At 39.5% G+C, this 15,301-nt stretch overlaps 1 long non-coding RNA gene across 1 annotated transcript; it reads left to right on the forward strand.

Annotated features, from left to right (window-relative positions):
- Nucleotides 1-10,796: 10,796 nt before the first annotated feature.
- LOC133712810 (uncharacterized) lies at nucleotides 10,797-14,851 on the forward strand. The gene is made up of 3 exons (XR_009847620.1): nucleotides 10,797-12,986; nucleotides 13,671-13,747; nucleotides 14,626-14,851. It is a non-coding gene; the product is annotated as an uncharacterized LOC133712810 (long non-coding RNA).
- The last annotated feature ends 450 nt before the right edge of the window (nucleotides 14,852-15,301 follow it).

Genomic DNA, 15,301 nt, shown 5'->3' on the forward strand with positions numbered 1-15,301 from the left:
TGGGAGAGAATTGAGTCATGCTTTTATTGATAATAGGGGCCTCTTTATATAGAGGATTACAACACATAGAATCAGAGTTATACATGGAAATATAATCGTACAATTAATCGAATATCTATGAATATCTCTAATTCAAAACCCTATTACAACTAGGTCAAGTAACCTAGAGTTTGGGCCAGACACACATTCTGGATTTACTTAAACACCAAAAAAATATTACAAACTTGTGTAAATATCTACTTTATTTGAATAACCTCAAAAGTAATATTTGACCAATATAAAAAAATTATAATTAAATAACTTTTGAAAGCTTGAAAAATAAAAAATTTGTCGTTTTGCAAAAAAAAAAAAAAAATTCGGATTGTGAATTCCTTTCTAAAAGGGGAAATGAGGAGTGTGGATTGTAGATTTAGGAGTGTGAATTTCCGGAATTGTTGAAAATAAAACATTTAAAATTAAAAAGAATCTAGAACGCCTCTCGCTCTAATCTTGCATAATCCTTTTTGAGTCTCACAAATGTAAATGTTGTCTCGCTGAGTCTTATCAATAAACATGTCTGTGATGACCTGAATTTTGGTTATTTAATTATTGCAATTAATAATTGACCAGTTGTACGAATTATTGTTATTATTCTTTATTCGTATGTCGTATGTGAAGTGGAATTGTTTTCGGATGAATAACTATTCAAAAAATGTGGATTTGGGGGGGGGGGGGGGGGGGTTCGAGGTTGACTTTTTATTCGTTGAGATTCTCCGAAAACTTCATTCACGAAAGTGGTAGAGAACGTCGATACGAGTTCGTGAACATGCGGCATGCAAAAATCGGAGTTTGTATGAGAAAGTTATGTGCGTTTGAAAATTTGGGAAATTTCTATAAATAGGAAAAATTACGGGATTTTTCATTAATCCCCGGAATTTTCTTTTTTTCATTTTCTCCCCTGAAATTCTCTCTGTTCTCTCTCCTCCAACCCAACAAAGTCTGGCGACCCGACCTGGACCCATCACCGTTTTCTGGCAACACACGACGGCGGACCCGACCCAAATCAATTCGCCCAGCAATCCTCCGTCGACCCCTGGCGTCAGTTTCACCGGTGGAGCAACCCGGAAGGAGATCGGAGACGTGAACAGTGACGGCGGACCAACCCGACTGGAAGTCCACTTTTCCGGCGACGTCTCGGCTGATCTTTCTCAGTTTTGGAATCTCCTCCTCCTCTTGATCATCCTCATACCCGCCTTGAATGACGATTTTGAGTGTGGAGTGAAAGATCAAGGTTTGAAAATCAGCGGTTCACAATGAATCTGGAGCTTGATCAGACGGCAGCGATTGGTCGATCTTGCAAGCTTGATCTAGGACATTCTAGACCGATCTAGGCTTAGCTCCAGGTATGAAAGTTGCTCAACTCTTCATGATGAACATTTTTGGATGGCTTGATTGTTGTGATTTTGAGTTTGGCCGGTGGCACTGCACCACCGCCTGTGGCGGCGTTCTGGTCATGTAAGAGACAGATTCTGGTTTTATATATCATCTACTCGTCGATACGAGCGTTTTGATATATAATACATAATTTTTGGAGATCGAATGAATATGTTTATGATTTTTACCGTTTCGGACCATTCGATTATTCGATCTGTGAGGATTCGAGCGTTCGATCGACTTGTGGTTTTGCCATATCGATCATAGGAGTGTTTCGAAGACTTTGGGTGGTCTCGGATAAGGTTTTACCTCGATTGGCATTACTTTTGGGTTGTAGTTCGATTTGGGGTTTCAAACTTTAATCATTGTGTTTCGTTGACTGAATCGAGGCCGTACTTTCCTTAGGTGCTTGACAGAGTGCGTTATGTAAGTAATCTAGTGGTGTGAAGATGCAACGGGAATTTCAAAGTGAGTAATCTCACCATGTTCATTTACGAACGGAGTTACCTTTATCGTTTTAGGAGTTATTTATTTAACTACAAATTGGTGATTTTTGTTAATTGATGGAAACAATATGCATGAATGACGCTTTTTCTTGTTTTGTGTTGTGGCTTTTCGGAAAACAAATGTGTGGGAAATGATGGATTTCTATTGTTTTGAAAAGAATTGAGAATTGTGTAACATTTTGAGTCTTGTGCGACTTCTTTAATGTTTTATTCTGAGGCACTGAGAGGTCCGAGGAATTAAGGTCAAATGGTGACCTTAAGCAGTGTATCGAGTAATCACGTCTTTAGCCAGACGAGTGGTTACGATTTTAGTTAGAGCTCTAGTCTATCTGCCAGTGTAACTCATGGGGTAACAGAGCGAGGTTATATCTAACTCATGAGTTTGTGTTTAAGGAATCAAGGAGTGAGTTGTTTTCCTTATTTACGATTTAGAAGAAATCAAGGTGTGAGTTGCTTTCTTTATTTCGTATTGATAGAAATCAAAGAGTGAGTTGCTTTCTTTTGTTACGTTTTGAAAGGAATCAAAGAGTGAGTTGCTTTCCTTTATTACGTGTTCGTAAGGAATCAAGGTGTGAGTTGTTTTCCTTATTTTTGGTGTGAGTTGTTTAGTGGTTGTTTTGAGTTACTCATACAAGCTTTCATAAGCTTACCGGGTTTGTTGTGTGGCAACCCGGTGCACTATTCAATGGTGTAGGGGTTAATCCTGCAGGTCAGGAAAATCGTGGCTGAAGCTGAGGTAGCGTCTTTGCAGCTTTACGGTAGGAAGCCATTTTTGTGACTTTACCGTTGATAAGACTTCCGTTGTGTAGTAAGCTCCGAGGAGGATTTACGTTTTATTTTGTTATGACAATTTAATTCGTAAGCATATGTAATATATGACTTTGTGGAGGGGGTCTGTATTGACATAGTGGGTTCAGGGCATCAGTATGTACTTGGTTTAAAAGGAAAAAAGTTTTCCAGGTATTTTGCATTGATAGTTGAACCATCACGCATGTATAATTATGAGATTATATATCGATTTTTATTTGTGTTAAAAATCAGGGGCGTGACAATGTTGAATGTCCTGAATAAAGTAAATATCTATAGAGATGAGCTTTCCCTCAGTAAGGCCAGACCTTTTTAACTTATATAAATAATACAAATAAATTATCAAAAAAATATTTAGTGTGTAATGCGCATGCGTGCATGAGATGCCAACTCAAGCTCCACTCAGACTCATAGTACGTTTTCCTCCTTTGTTAATCATCTTGTTTGCTCATGATATTTAGACCCGAAATCCAGTGAGATCATTATATCAACACTCTTGGTTGAAGGGGCATACTTTGTGCACTTATGAGCTGATCATAGATCTTGAACGCCTCATGACTCCAAACTCAACTACACAAAAGGATTTGTTTCTTTTTAATTCATCTGGATACCAATGTTGCTCGTATCCTTCCACATACACTACGTTCAAATGCATACTCCCCATGCTTCACTATGCATTATGTATGCCAATTAGAATATCAATGCTTGCAATACAATATTTAACACATGTTTTTATATACAGCGACAACACCCAATATGTAATTCAATTAATGGCAAACAATTTACAGATTTCAATAATAACTATTTAACATAACTATTTAACATTTATTAGAAAATGTTTCCCGAGAGACCCTATCTGGAATTCAAGCTTTAACCGCAACGCTACTCAAGGCTAATAACAATGCGACTCACTTTTTGAATTCTTTATCCTTCTATTCATTTTTGGTTGGATCACCTAACTTATATTATGTGCAATTGTGTGTGATATTACCAACTATCAAGATTAGGAGATCTAGTTTTAGTAAAGGAAAAGTAAGAGTATCATACCTAGCCTCCGAAGTTCAGTGCTAAGCACTACTAGAAAAACAACAATTACCCACAGATTTTAATCTAAGACTTCCTCACACAGATTTCAGTGTCTGATGGATTTTACTCACGGTACACGCACAGATTGATTTATCGTGCTGTTTGGAGGGAAAATCATGTATATCATAAATTAGCAATTCAATCAACCTACTTCATAATCGACTATTTATGATCATTTTAGTTTATATACACAAATATAAGGATCCAAACAATAAATTTTATAGAATTTCATTATTATCTTGAATATCATAAAAATGAATACACCATCAAACCTATGTGCAATATACATGATGACATTAAGAGAAGTGGAAATACAAACCTGAAAAGAGAATCAATAACAATTATATGTAAAGCATCAAAAACTGGTTTAAGCTGTGATCAGAAGAACAGAAGAAATATCAAACTTTGATTAATCTGCTAATTATAAGCATAATTGCCACGGAATTTCGTGTGAAATACATACACATTTGCAACTGATATCCGTGTGTATTTACCTCGGTAACCAATAACTGTCATTCAATTGTTTACACGGAATTCTGTCTCTAGTTTCCTTTCTCACATGGAATTCAATAGCTAGTTTCTCTTTTCACACAGATATCCGTGTCTACATGCATTTCACATAGATATTTGTGTGTTACTCATTTCACACAGAAATCTGTACTGAAAACTTATTGTCACGACAATTTGTCTCTCCATAATTCACATAACATAAAAAATTAACGATTTCTAAATAAACTAATTTATAATACATACAGAAATCTATGTGAATTGATATTCACACAGATAACCGTGTGAAAATATTTTAGCTTTTACACAGACATCTATTCCTGTTGTTTATTCACACGGAATTCCGTTGATATTGTTATTGTATAAATTATTGCGCGCCTAATTATGCTTATTTCACACGGTTATCCATTAGTATTTGTATTTCACATAGATATCTGTGGTTTTTAAATAATCTGTGTGAGTTAAATCTGTGTGAATTGTTATTTTGCTAGTATTGAACTAAACTACAAAACATTCGTGTTATGAAGATCGTTTCATTTATATATAATTTCACTGAAAAGAATATATAGGGATAGCATGTATGTAATACCCCGGAAAATCCAAATTAAATTCCATGGTTTTTTAGAAATGATTTCACGATAGTAGGAGCGAGTACGAAGCTTGGAGAAGTTGTGGAATTAGTTCGAACGGTTTTATTTTCGAAAACGAACGTTTTTAGGGGGTCAACAAAGTTGACTTTTTATACGTTCAAAATTTGGGAAAACTTCCTTCATGAAAGTTGTAGAGCTCGTCGATACGAGTTCGTGGACATGTGGAACGCATTATTCGGAGTTCGTATGATTATGTTATGAATTTTTGAAATTTGGGAATTTTCTATAAATAGAGAAATTTTCCGAATTCTTTCTTTAAGGACAAAAAAATGGGAAATTTGCGTTTTGGCCCCCAGCTCTCTCCGTTCTCTCTCTCGTGCGTCCCTCAGACCCGACGGGTCGCGACCGACCCGACCCGGTCGGAAAGCCCACTTCCCGGACGCCACCGCCACCGGACCCGCACCAGACCGGCGCGCCTTGCCGAGCATAGCTGCTCTGTGGCCTCGCCCCGCCCCGCCGCTGCCTCCAAGCCGAGATCAAAGCCCGACCCAAGTGCAAAACGGACCCAGCCGGAAAACCACTTTTCCGGCGTTGCATGGGCCGATCGTTCCCATTTTCGTGATCTCCTCCTCCCCCTGATCATCCCCATATAGGCCTTGCTTGACGATTTGGAGTGTGGAGTGAAAGATCACAAGTTGAAGATTTCGACGTCCCTGATTCAATCTGGAATCTGATCAGACGCACGAGATTAATCCAACTTCAACGCTTGATCTAGGACGATCTAGGCCGAACCAGGCTTAGCTCCAGGTATGAAAGTCGACCACCCTTTCATTTTGAACCAGTTTGTAGTTGGTCACTTTGCCATCTGAGGTGGTTGACCGGCGTTGACCGCCGCGTTGACCGCCCACTGACCACCGCTTGTGGCGGCGCATCAGACCATATTTCGAGTTTTCATTATCTAGGCGATGATCTATGCATCCATACGAGCGTTTTGATATATAACATGGTCATGTTAGAAAAAGTTGATAAATAGTGGATTTACGTTTTGACGTTACTATTTAACGTTTTTACGTTTATCTTCGGTTTACGATCTGTGAAGATCTGACCATCGGTTTTGCTTCAATTTTGGATATGTTGATCGTATGACTGTCCCGGTGACCTTGTGAGGTCACGGGCGAAGATCCGACCGTTGGATCTTCGTATAATTGAGAAATAGTGATTCGGAAGGCGATTCATGAGAATCTGACCGTCGGATTTTCATATAATTTTGTGGAGATGTTAGTAAAGGCGATTCAGGAAGATCTGACCGTTGGATCTTCGTGATAATTTTGGAGGATGATCCTAAAGGCGATCCGTGAGGATCCGACCGTTGGATCATCATTAAATTCAGATCCGACCGTTGGATCATCGTTTAATTTGAATCTGAGCGTTGGATCGTCGTTTAATTACATATTTGAGTTGTTGGCTAAGTCAAGATCATTATTGGACTAGGTGATTGACGGTTTGAGTTGGTGGACGATTGTGGATCGTATTTTGAGCTGAATTGAAGACGCAGCGGGATTATCGAGGTGAGTAAACCTCACGTGGTTCATATTACGAACCCAATATATTTAATTGCTTTATTTTGCAATCATATGAACTATTGTTGGTGTATTAGACATTCCTGTGTGAATGTCTGTATATATATTATTACGTGAAATAATATGTATTGTTGGAGTTGTGTTGAGTTTATTGTTGAGAAACAATATATTATGAGAGGTATTGAGTTTATTGTTGAGAAACAATATATTGTGAGAGGTGTTGAGTTTTATTGTTGAGGAACAATAAATTGTTGTGATCTGTGGAGATCACTAGGTCACGAGGTGACCATGGCATCTATTAGTGAATCACGCTCTCGTACCGGGCTGGTGGTTATTAATAGTATTAAATCGTAATCACGTCTGTGGCCGGACGAGTGGTTACGTTCAGTTAGAGCTCTAGTCTGTCTGCCAAATGTGGAGTGACCTTATGAGTGAAATTGAGAGTAACTCATAAGTGTCAATATATATATGGTAACCTTATGAGGGAAATTGAGAGTAACTCATAAGGGTCTATATATATATATATGAGTCTGTCTACCAAATGTTGGGAAATCTTATGAGCGAATTTGAGAGTAACTCATAAGTGTCTATATATATATATGAGAGTGAGGGATCTTATGAGCTAAATTGAGAGTAACTCATAAGTGTCTACATATATATATGAGAGTGAGTGATCTTATGAGCTAAATTGAGAGTAACTCATAAGTGTCTATATATATATATGAGAGTGAGAAAGTAACGTGGGTTTGTGGTAGTCTTGAAATCTAATAAATCAACAGTTCTTTCTTGTTTACTCATACTGGCTGTAAAAAGCTTACCGGGTTTTGTGTTGTTGCAACTCCCGGTACACTATTCAAATTGTGTAGCGGGTAATCCTACAGGACAGGAGAACCAGGACGGTGATCGTGCGGTTAGAGCAATTGTTAGAGTTTTACAACAATTGTAAGTTGTGAGGTGTGTTATGCTCATTTGAGCTTTATAATATATTGTGAGAGTGAATTGTAATAATGAACTCGAAGTTTCGAGATTTGGATTTTGTAATTGTAATTATTCAGGTTTCGGATTTGAATTTATCATTCAAAATCCGGGGCGTGACAGTTTGGTATCAGAGCGTAAGGTGCATATTTGGTGATGTGTCAATACCTTCCGAGTGATGGCCCGTCTGCAGCGGATCCCCATCGTGTGCTCTTCGGTATTGGCTAAGTCATTGGGTATGCGTGAGTGTTGGGAGTTGTTTAGGCCGCTAGGTCGTTTAGGGAACGTGAATACCTTCCCTATAGTATTGACTTGGTTAATATGAATTTGTATTTGACTTATACTGTGTTTTAAGTGTTATACATGTCTTAGCCAAGCATACTATACTCCTTAGGTGGTGGAGATTCGAAGGGGTTGTACTTAGAACCTTACAGTTGTCTTGTAGGTTCGTATTGGAATAAGTTCAGTGGCCGCGAGTTACAATCCTTGAGGAATAGGAACCTCTTGATTCAACTCTGTTAAGTCAACGAGGATTGTTTTATGGAAATGAGGTTCTTTTGATTGTTGAAGTGTTTGGTTGAGGACATGGTGTGGACCTATGCACGTACCTAGTGTGGATACGAGTATGAATTGTTATAAATTTTGTCTTCTTAAGTTGGACGTACAGATGTTTAGATGAGGTGTACGTATCAAGGATTAGATATCTTGTTTTATAAAGAGACGTCTTAGTGGAGTTTTGGTAATTGACATGTGATACGTGATTAAAGTGACTCTGAGGCAATTATGCTGACCTTGTGTGAGATTGAATTCTTAGTGTAGACTAAGAAGGTTGTGTGGTGATTTTATATACACTACGTGATGAACTTTTAGAAGGAAAAGTTATGAGTAAAAGTATGGGTTTTTTCCCTGATGTCTATAGCAGACTTGTGCATATGGCAGCCTTGTGGTGGTGCCAGTAGTGTTTATTTTATAACAGTTTTTATGGCAGTGCTTGTAGTGCTTTAGTGGTAGTTGTGTGATGTAACCATTTGATAGAACTCACCTTGGTTAAGGTGTTAGCCATTGAACAGGATTCTTGACTCTGTGGTTTGGGAAGAGATTGATATAAATTTTTGAGTGTAGTGAGGTAATTTGGAGATACTTAGGTTATCTATAAGGAGGGTGGTGGAGTTTGTTATCGAGGTGATACCAGGTTAGATACCTATATTAATGTCGCCTTATTGGATGAAACTGAACTTAAGGAGTTGAAAGTTCAAGGTGAGAGTTTACTTGAGTAGAGATTCATTAGAGCTAGTATTTTTCCATGATGGTACTGTATTGAGAAAGAAGAAGAATGTGGCTATGTTCCTTCTTTAAGGTGAAACATGACCATGATTAGATTTGGTACTAAGGATATGAATTATCGATAATGACTTGGAGCGAATTTGTAGCATTCTTTTGAGACATGTACTTTCCTGCCCAGTGAAGGATATGTTAGTGTTCTAGTTCTAAAGATCACGAGCGTAAGAGGTGTTAAGTTTGGTGCTCTATAGGTGTTTCTGAATGGGAAGTGTTTAGCTTTATTAATCCCTGAATTCTAGCGACGAAATTGTTTGTGTTTGGTTTGACTCAGAGGATGCTAGCTAGACCTCTGTGCAACTTAATTGATTGTTGGATTCTTTTTGAGTGATTGTTTTTATTGCATCATTATGAAAGATGTGTGCAGTAGAGTTGTTTATGGTTTTGAAAATAGTATTGGGTGACCAAGGTTCGATCCTTGGTGTTGTTGTTGGTTAAACAAAAAGAAGAAACAACATGCACACCATCTTATTGATTTATTATTACAAAAAGGAAATTGGAACTACGCTATACTAAGCCTAATCAGTAGCTCCGGATGGGTTGAGGCTGAGCTCAAGAGAAACTGGAGATCCACGGTTGTAACCGCCTGAGCCACCGAAATAGTAATCATGTGCACTACCTTCCTCGGAAGTAGTCTTCAGGTTACCAAAGACGTCCTCGCCGTGCACGGGGAACAGAGGAAGAGTTTGAACCTCCTGGTGATCTCCTCCTCGTTGTTGCAGGGATGTTTGTCCTCCTGTTGTGCCAAAAGAGTTGGACTGGTATTAGTGTTGAAGTGTGAGGAAGAATATGAAACAAAATTTAAGTAAATAAATCCTTCATTACCAGTAGAATAGGTGGAACCAAAGTTGAGATCAATGGATCTACCATCATCAGTAGAACTAGTGGACCCAAAATTGATGTCAATGGATCCACCAGCTGGCCCAAAATTGATGTCGATGGATCCACCAGCACCAGTAGAACCAGTGGACCCAAAATTGAGATCAATGGATCTACCAGTACCAAGAGAACTAGTTCTCATGGGCACTGGAGCAGCCTGATTACACCTATTCATCTGCTTCTCTCGAGCCCTGACGTTCTGGAACCAAAAGTAAATGTTCTTACCCTCAACATACCCATACTGGTTCAGCTGGAGACAGATCTCGTGAATCTGCTCTGTAGTTGGGCACTTAAATCCCTTGACATAGTAAAGATCCTTGAGGATTCTTATTTGTTCTGGAGTAGGAATCCACCTGGTACGGCTTCGCCAGAAATCCATGTTGGCACTACTTCCAGCTGCTTGGGTGTTTCCTCCCTCCTCTGTTGGTTGCTGTTGTTGTGGTTCCATTTGTTGCGGGGTTTGGAGCTCCATTAGTTGCAGAGTTCGTGGCTCTTGGGTCATGGGGTGAGAGGATGTGGAAATCGAGGAATACATGGTTTAGTGTTTGAGGGAGATTTTGTTAGAAGGATTGGAGTTGTTGAACTGGTGATTGGAGATCTGAGATTCTCAGAGGAAAGATGAGATCGAATCTTCAAATGGAAGAAAAGATCTGAGAAAGAAGGATTGAAGATTTGGAGGAAAAGATTGAAGATCTGAAAGTTCAGAGGAAAGATGGGATTGAATCAACTAGATGGGAGAGAAGATCAGAAGAGAAGGATTGAAATTGATGAAGAAAGGATTTGAGTTTCGAGAGGAAGGCTGCAGAGTTTGAGAGAGAATGGCTGGGGAAAATTTCTTTTCTTTGGTGTGAACAGTTTTTCTCCAGGATGCACCTATTTATAGAACGAGGTGAGCAGATCTCCACCGTTGGATGGACGATCTCTGAGATTCAATCCACGCGTTGGATTAAAGTCGCCCCGAAAACCGGAAAAGCTGTTGGCGCGTGTTGAGCGTGTAAGGGGACCGAGGGAATCTCGAGGCGCTGTGGCAGACAGCTGTAGCCGAAAGCAGATGTGACTTTCCGTAAATCACGGAAGAGACGTGTCGTGGCACGTGGAGTGTACCGACGGTTTGTGTTTATTCTATTGCTTTTGATAGAATAAATAAAAGAATTGTGAGGACAACAGCGAGAGCAGCTGGTGCTCTAGTGGTTGAAGAGCAAAGCTCTTGTACAAGAGGTCAGAGGTTCGAACCTTGCCTCTCGTTTATTTTTATTATGTTCGCTTATGACATAATAAGTAAAACATTTGTACACATTATATTAAGCACAGCTTGTGCTCCAGTGGTTGGTGGGCAAAGCCCTTGTGCAGCAGGTTAAGGTTTCGAACCTTGCCTCCCCCGTTATTTTATTTATGTCGCTTATGACATAATAAATATAACACGTGAGCATATATTAATGAAGGCAGCTCTTGCTTCAGTGGTTGGGAGCAAAACCTTCGTGTTTGAGGTCGGGAGTTCGAACCTTACCTCTTACAAATATTTTTGGATCTCGTATATGCTTGATATACGGACGTATATACGGTATGTACGGTATACATACGTATATACGGTCTGTACGGTATGTATACTTATATACAGTTGTACAGTATGCATACGTATATACGGTCTGTACGGTATGCATACGAATATACAGTTGTACGGTATGCATACGTATATACGATCTGTACGGTATGCATACGTATATACGGTATGTACAATTTCATACCGTAGCCGAGCTGGAAGTTGGTGGGCCGATTGGTAGGCCCAAATAGTAAGCCCAAATAGTAAGCCCAAATAGTAAGCCCGAATGGTAGGCCCAAATGGTAGGCCCAAATGGTAAGCCCAATTGTTCGGCCCGAATAGTAGGCCCAAATGTTAAACCCAAAGTGGTTTGGGCCGGTTCGAAATGTGGATGGTCCGATTTCTTCAGGCCCAATTGGCCAGCCCTAGTGCTTAGCCCAAGGATTGAGCAAGCCCAAGTCATCATCATTGGGTGACATAATTTATTGGCGTGCTTTTGGGGATGATTTGTTTTGAGTGATGCATCTCTATGGTTGTGAAGAGTGGTGCATGCTTAAGTTTTACTATGGAGATTTACCGTGATGCTAATTGAGTAGCGAAACACTTTGTGGGAGTGTTTACTGTGCTTGTATGCCAGTACAGAGTGATGATCTATGTGAAGATCTATGTGATGATCTATGTGAAGATCTATGTGAGGATCTATGAGATGATCCATGTGACGATTTTGTGTATGTGATGTGGAGTGTTGTTGAGCAGTTGTTGTGTGAGTTTACGTTTGTGATGAAAGGATTTTAGTGGCCATAGGAATGTATTTTTATACAAGGGCTGTGGCTTTGTAGATTACTACAGATTTGGAAAAGATGGAGATTCTATAGTTAGGTCAACCTTAATCGAGAGGAATTGACTTACGCTTAAATTTCGGGACGAAATTTCTTTAAGGAGGGTAGACTGTAATACCCCGGAAAATCCAAATTAAATTCCATGGTTTTTTAGAAATGATTTCACGATAGTAGGAGCGAGTACGAAGCTTGGAGAAGTTGTGGAATTAGTTCGAACGGTTTTATTTTCGAAAACGAACGTTTTTAGGGGGTCAACAAAGTTGACTTTTTATACGTTCAAAATTTGGGAAAACTTCCTTCATGAAAGTTGTAGAGCTCGTCGATACGAGTTCGTGGACATGTGGAACGCATTATTCGGAGTTCGTATGATTATGTTATGAATTTTTGAAATTTGGGAATTTTCTATAAATAGAGAAATTTTCCGAATTCTTTCTTTAAGGACAAAAAAATGGGAAATTTGCGTTTTGGCCCCCAGCTCTCTCCGTTCTCTCTCTCGTGCGTCCCTCAGACCCGACGGGTCGCGACCGACCCGACCCGGTCGGAAAGCCCACTTCCCGGACGCCACCGCCACCGGACCCGCACCAGACCGGCGCGCCTTGCCGAGCATAGCTGCTCTGTGGCCTCGCCCCGCCCCGCCGCTGCCTCCAAGCCGAGATCAAAGCCCGACCCAAGTGCAAAACGGACCCAGCCGGAAAACCACTTTTCCGGCGTTGCATGGGCCGATCGTTCCCATTTTCGTGATCTCCTCCTCCCCCTGATCATCCCCATATAGGCCTTGCTTGACGATTTGGAGTGTGGAGTGAAAGATCACAAGTTGAAGATTTCGACGTCCCTGATTCAATCTGGAATCTGATCAGACGCACGAGATTAATCCAACTTCAACGCTTGATCTAGGACGATCTAGGCCGAACCAGGCTTAGCTCCAGGTATGAAAGTCGACCACCCTTTCATTTTGAACCAGTTTGTAGTTGGTCACTTTGCCATCTGAGGTGGTTGACCGGCGTTGACCGCCGCGTTGACCGCCCACTGACCACCGCTTGTGGCGGCGCATCAGACCATATTTCGAGTTTTCATTATCTAGGCGATGATCTATGCATCCATACGAGCGTTTTGATATATAACATGGTCATGTTAGAAAAAGTTGATAAATAGTGGATTTACGTTTTGACGTTACTATTTAACGTTTTTACGTTTATCTTCGGTTTACGATCTGTGAAGATCTGACCATCGGTTTTGCTTCAATTTTGGATATGTTGATCGTATGACTGTCCCGGTGACCTTGTGAGGTCACGGGCGAAGATCCGACCGTTGGATCTTCGTATAATTGAGAAATAGTGATTCGGAAGGCGATTCATGAGAATCTGACCGTCGGATTTTCATATAATTTTGTGGAGATGTTAGTAAAGGCGATTCAGGAAGATCTGACCGTTGGATCTTCGTGATAATTTTGGAGGATGATCCTAAAGGCGATCCGTGAGGATCCGACCGTTGGATCATCATTAAATTCAGATCCGACCGTTGGATCATCGTTTAATTTGAATCTGAGCGTTGGATCGTCGTTTAATTACATATTTGAGTTGTTGGCTAAGTCAAGATCATTATTGGACTAGGTGATTGACGGTTTGAGTTGGTGGACGATTGTGGATCGTATTTTGAGCTGAATTGAAGACGCAGCGGGATTATCGAGGTGAGTAAACCTCACGTGGTTCATATTACGAACCCAATATATTTAATTGCTTTATTTTGCAATCATATGAACTATTGTTGGTGTATTAGACATTCCTGTGTGAATGTCTGTATATATATTATTACGTGAAATAATATGTATTGTTGGAGTTGTGTTGAGTTTATTGTTGAGAAACAATATATTATGAGAGGTATTGAGTTTATTGTTGAGAAACAATATATTGTGAGAGGTGTTGAGTTTTATTGTTGAGGAACAATAAATTGTTGTGATCTGTGGAGATCACTAGGTCACGAGGTGACCATGGCATCTATTAGTGAATCACGCTCTCGTACCGGGCTGGTGGTTATTAATAGTATTAAATCGTAATCACGTCTGTGGCCGGACGAGTGGTTACGTTCAGTTAGAGCTCTAGTCTGTCTGCCAAATGTGGAGTGACCTTATGAGTGAAATTGAGAGTAACTCATAAGTGTCAATATATATATGGTAACCTTATGAGGGAAATTGAGAGTAACTCATAAGGGTCTATATATATATATATGAGTCTGTCTACCAAATGTTGGGAAATCTTATGAGCGAATTTGAGAGTAACTCATAAGTGTCTATATATATATATGAGAGTGAGGGATCTTATGAGCTAAATTGAGAGTAACTCATAAGTGTCTACATATATATATGAGAGTGAGTGATCTTATGAGCTAAATTGAGAGTAACTCATAAGTGTCTATATATATATATGAGAGTGAGAAAGTAACGTGGGTTTGTGGTAGTCTTGAAATCTAATAAATCAACAGTTCTTTCTTGTTTACTCATACTGGCTGTAAAAAGCTTACCGGGTTTTGTGTTGTTGCAACTCCCGGTACACTATTCAAATTGTGTAGCGGGTAATCCTACAGGACAGGAGAACCAGGACGGTGATCGTGCGGTTAGAGCAATTGTTAGAGTTTTACAACAATTGTAAGTTGTGAGGTGTGTTATGCTCATTTGAGCTTTATAATATATTGTGAGAGTGAATTGTAATAATGAACTCGAAGTTTCGAGATTTGGATTTTGTAATTGTAATTATTCAGGTTTCGGATTTGAATTTATCATTCAAAATCCGGGGCGTGACAATGTAAGCCAGCTCTAGCGTGTAGATAATGATCTCTTACCAAGTATCTGATATGTGACCAAATTGCTACCCATTTCATCAAAAATCAAACTAATCCATATTGTGAGTCTACCCACAAAACTCATACCGGTTTGTTTTTCCCTCTATATGTTAAAAAGATCTAAAATTTTGGCTTACTTAAAGTCACGGGTCACAAAGACTTGAAATTTTTTGGACCAAAAAAGACCAAGATCGAGATTAGGAAATAACATCCAAAACAGTAGAGACAAGAACTTGAATTGAAGAACAGAGTAGGTGAATCTTGAATCCGATAGTGTAACATTAGCTGTGCTGCTTAACAACATATATGAACTGGCCTTATATATTGGGTATATCAAGTACCAGTAAAACATGCTTTTTGAACTTAATATTTGTACATTGCAGTTAACTGATCATATATATTGAGT

This window comes from Rosa rugosa, chromosome 5 (assembly GCF_958449725.1).
Source record: "Rosa rugosa chromosome 5, drRosRugo1.1, whole genome shotgun sequence".
In the NCBI taxonomy this organism is placed as follows: domain Eukaryota; kingdom Viridiplantae; phylum Streptophyta; class Magnoliopsida; order Rosales; family Rosaceae; genus Rosa; species Rosa rugosa.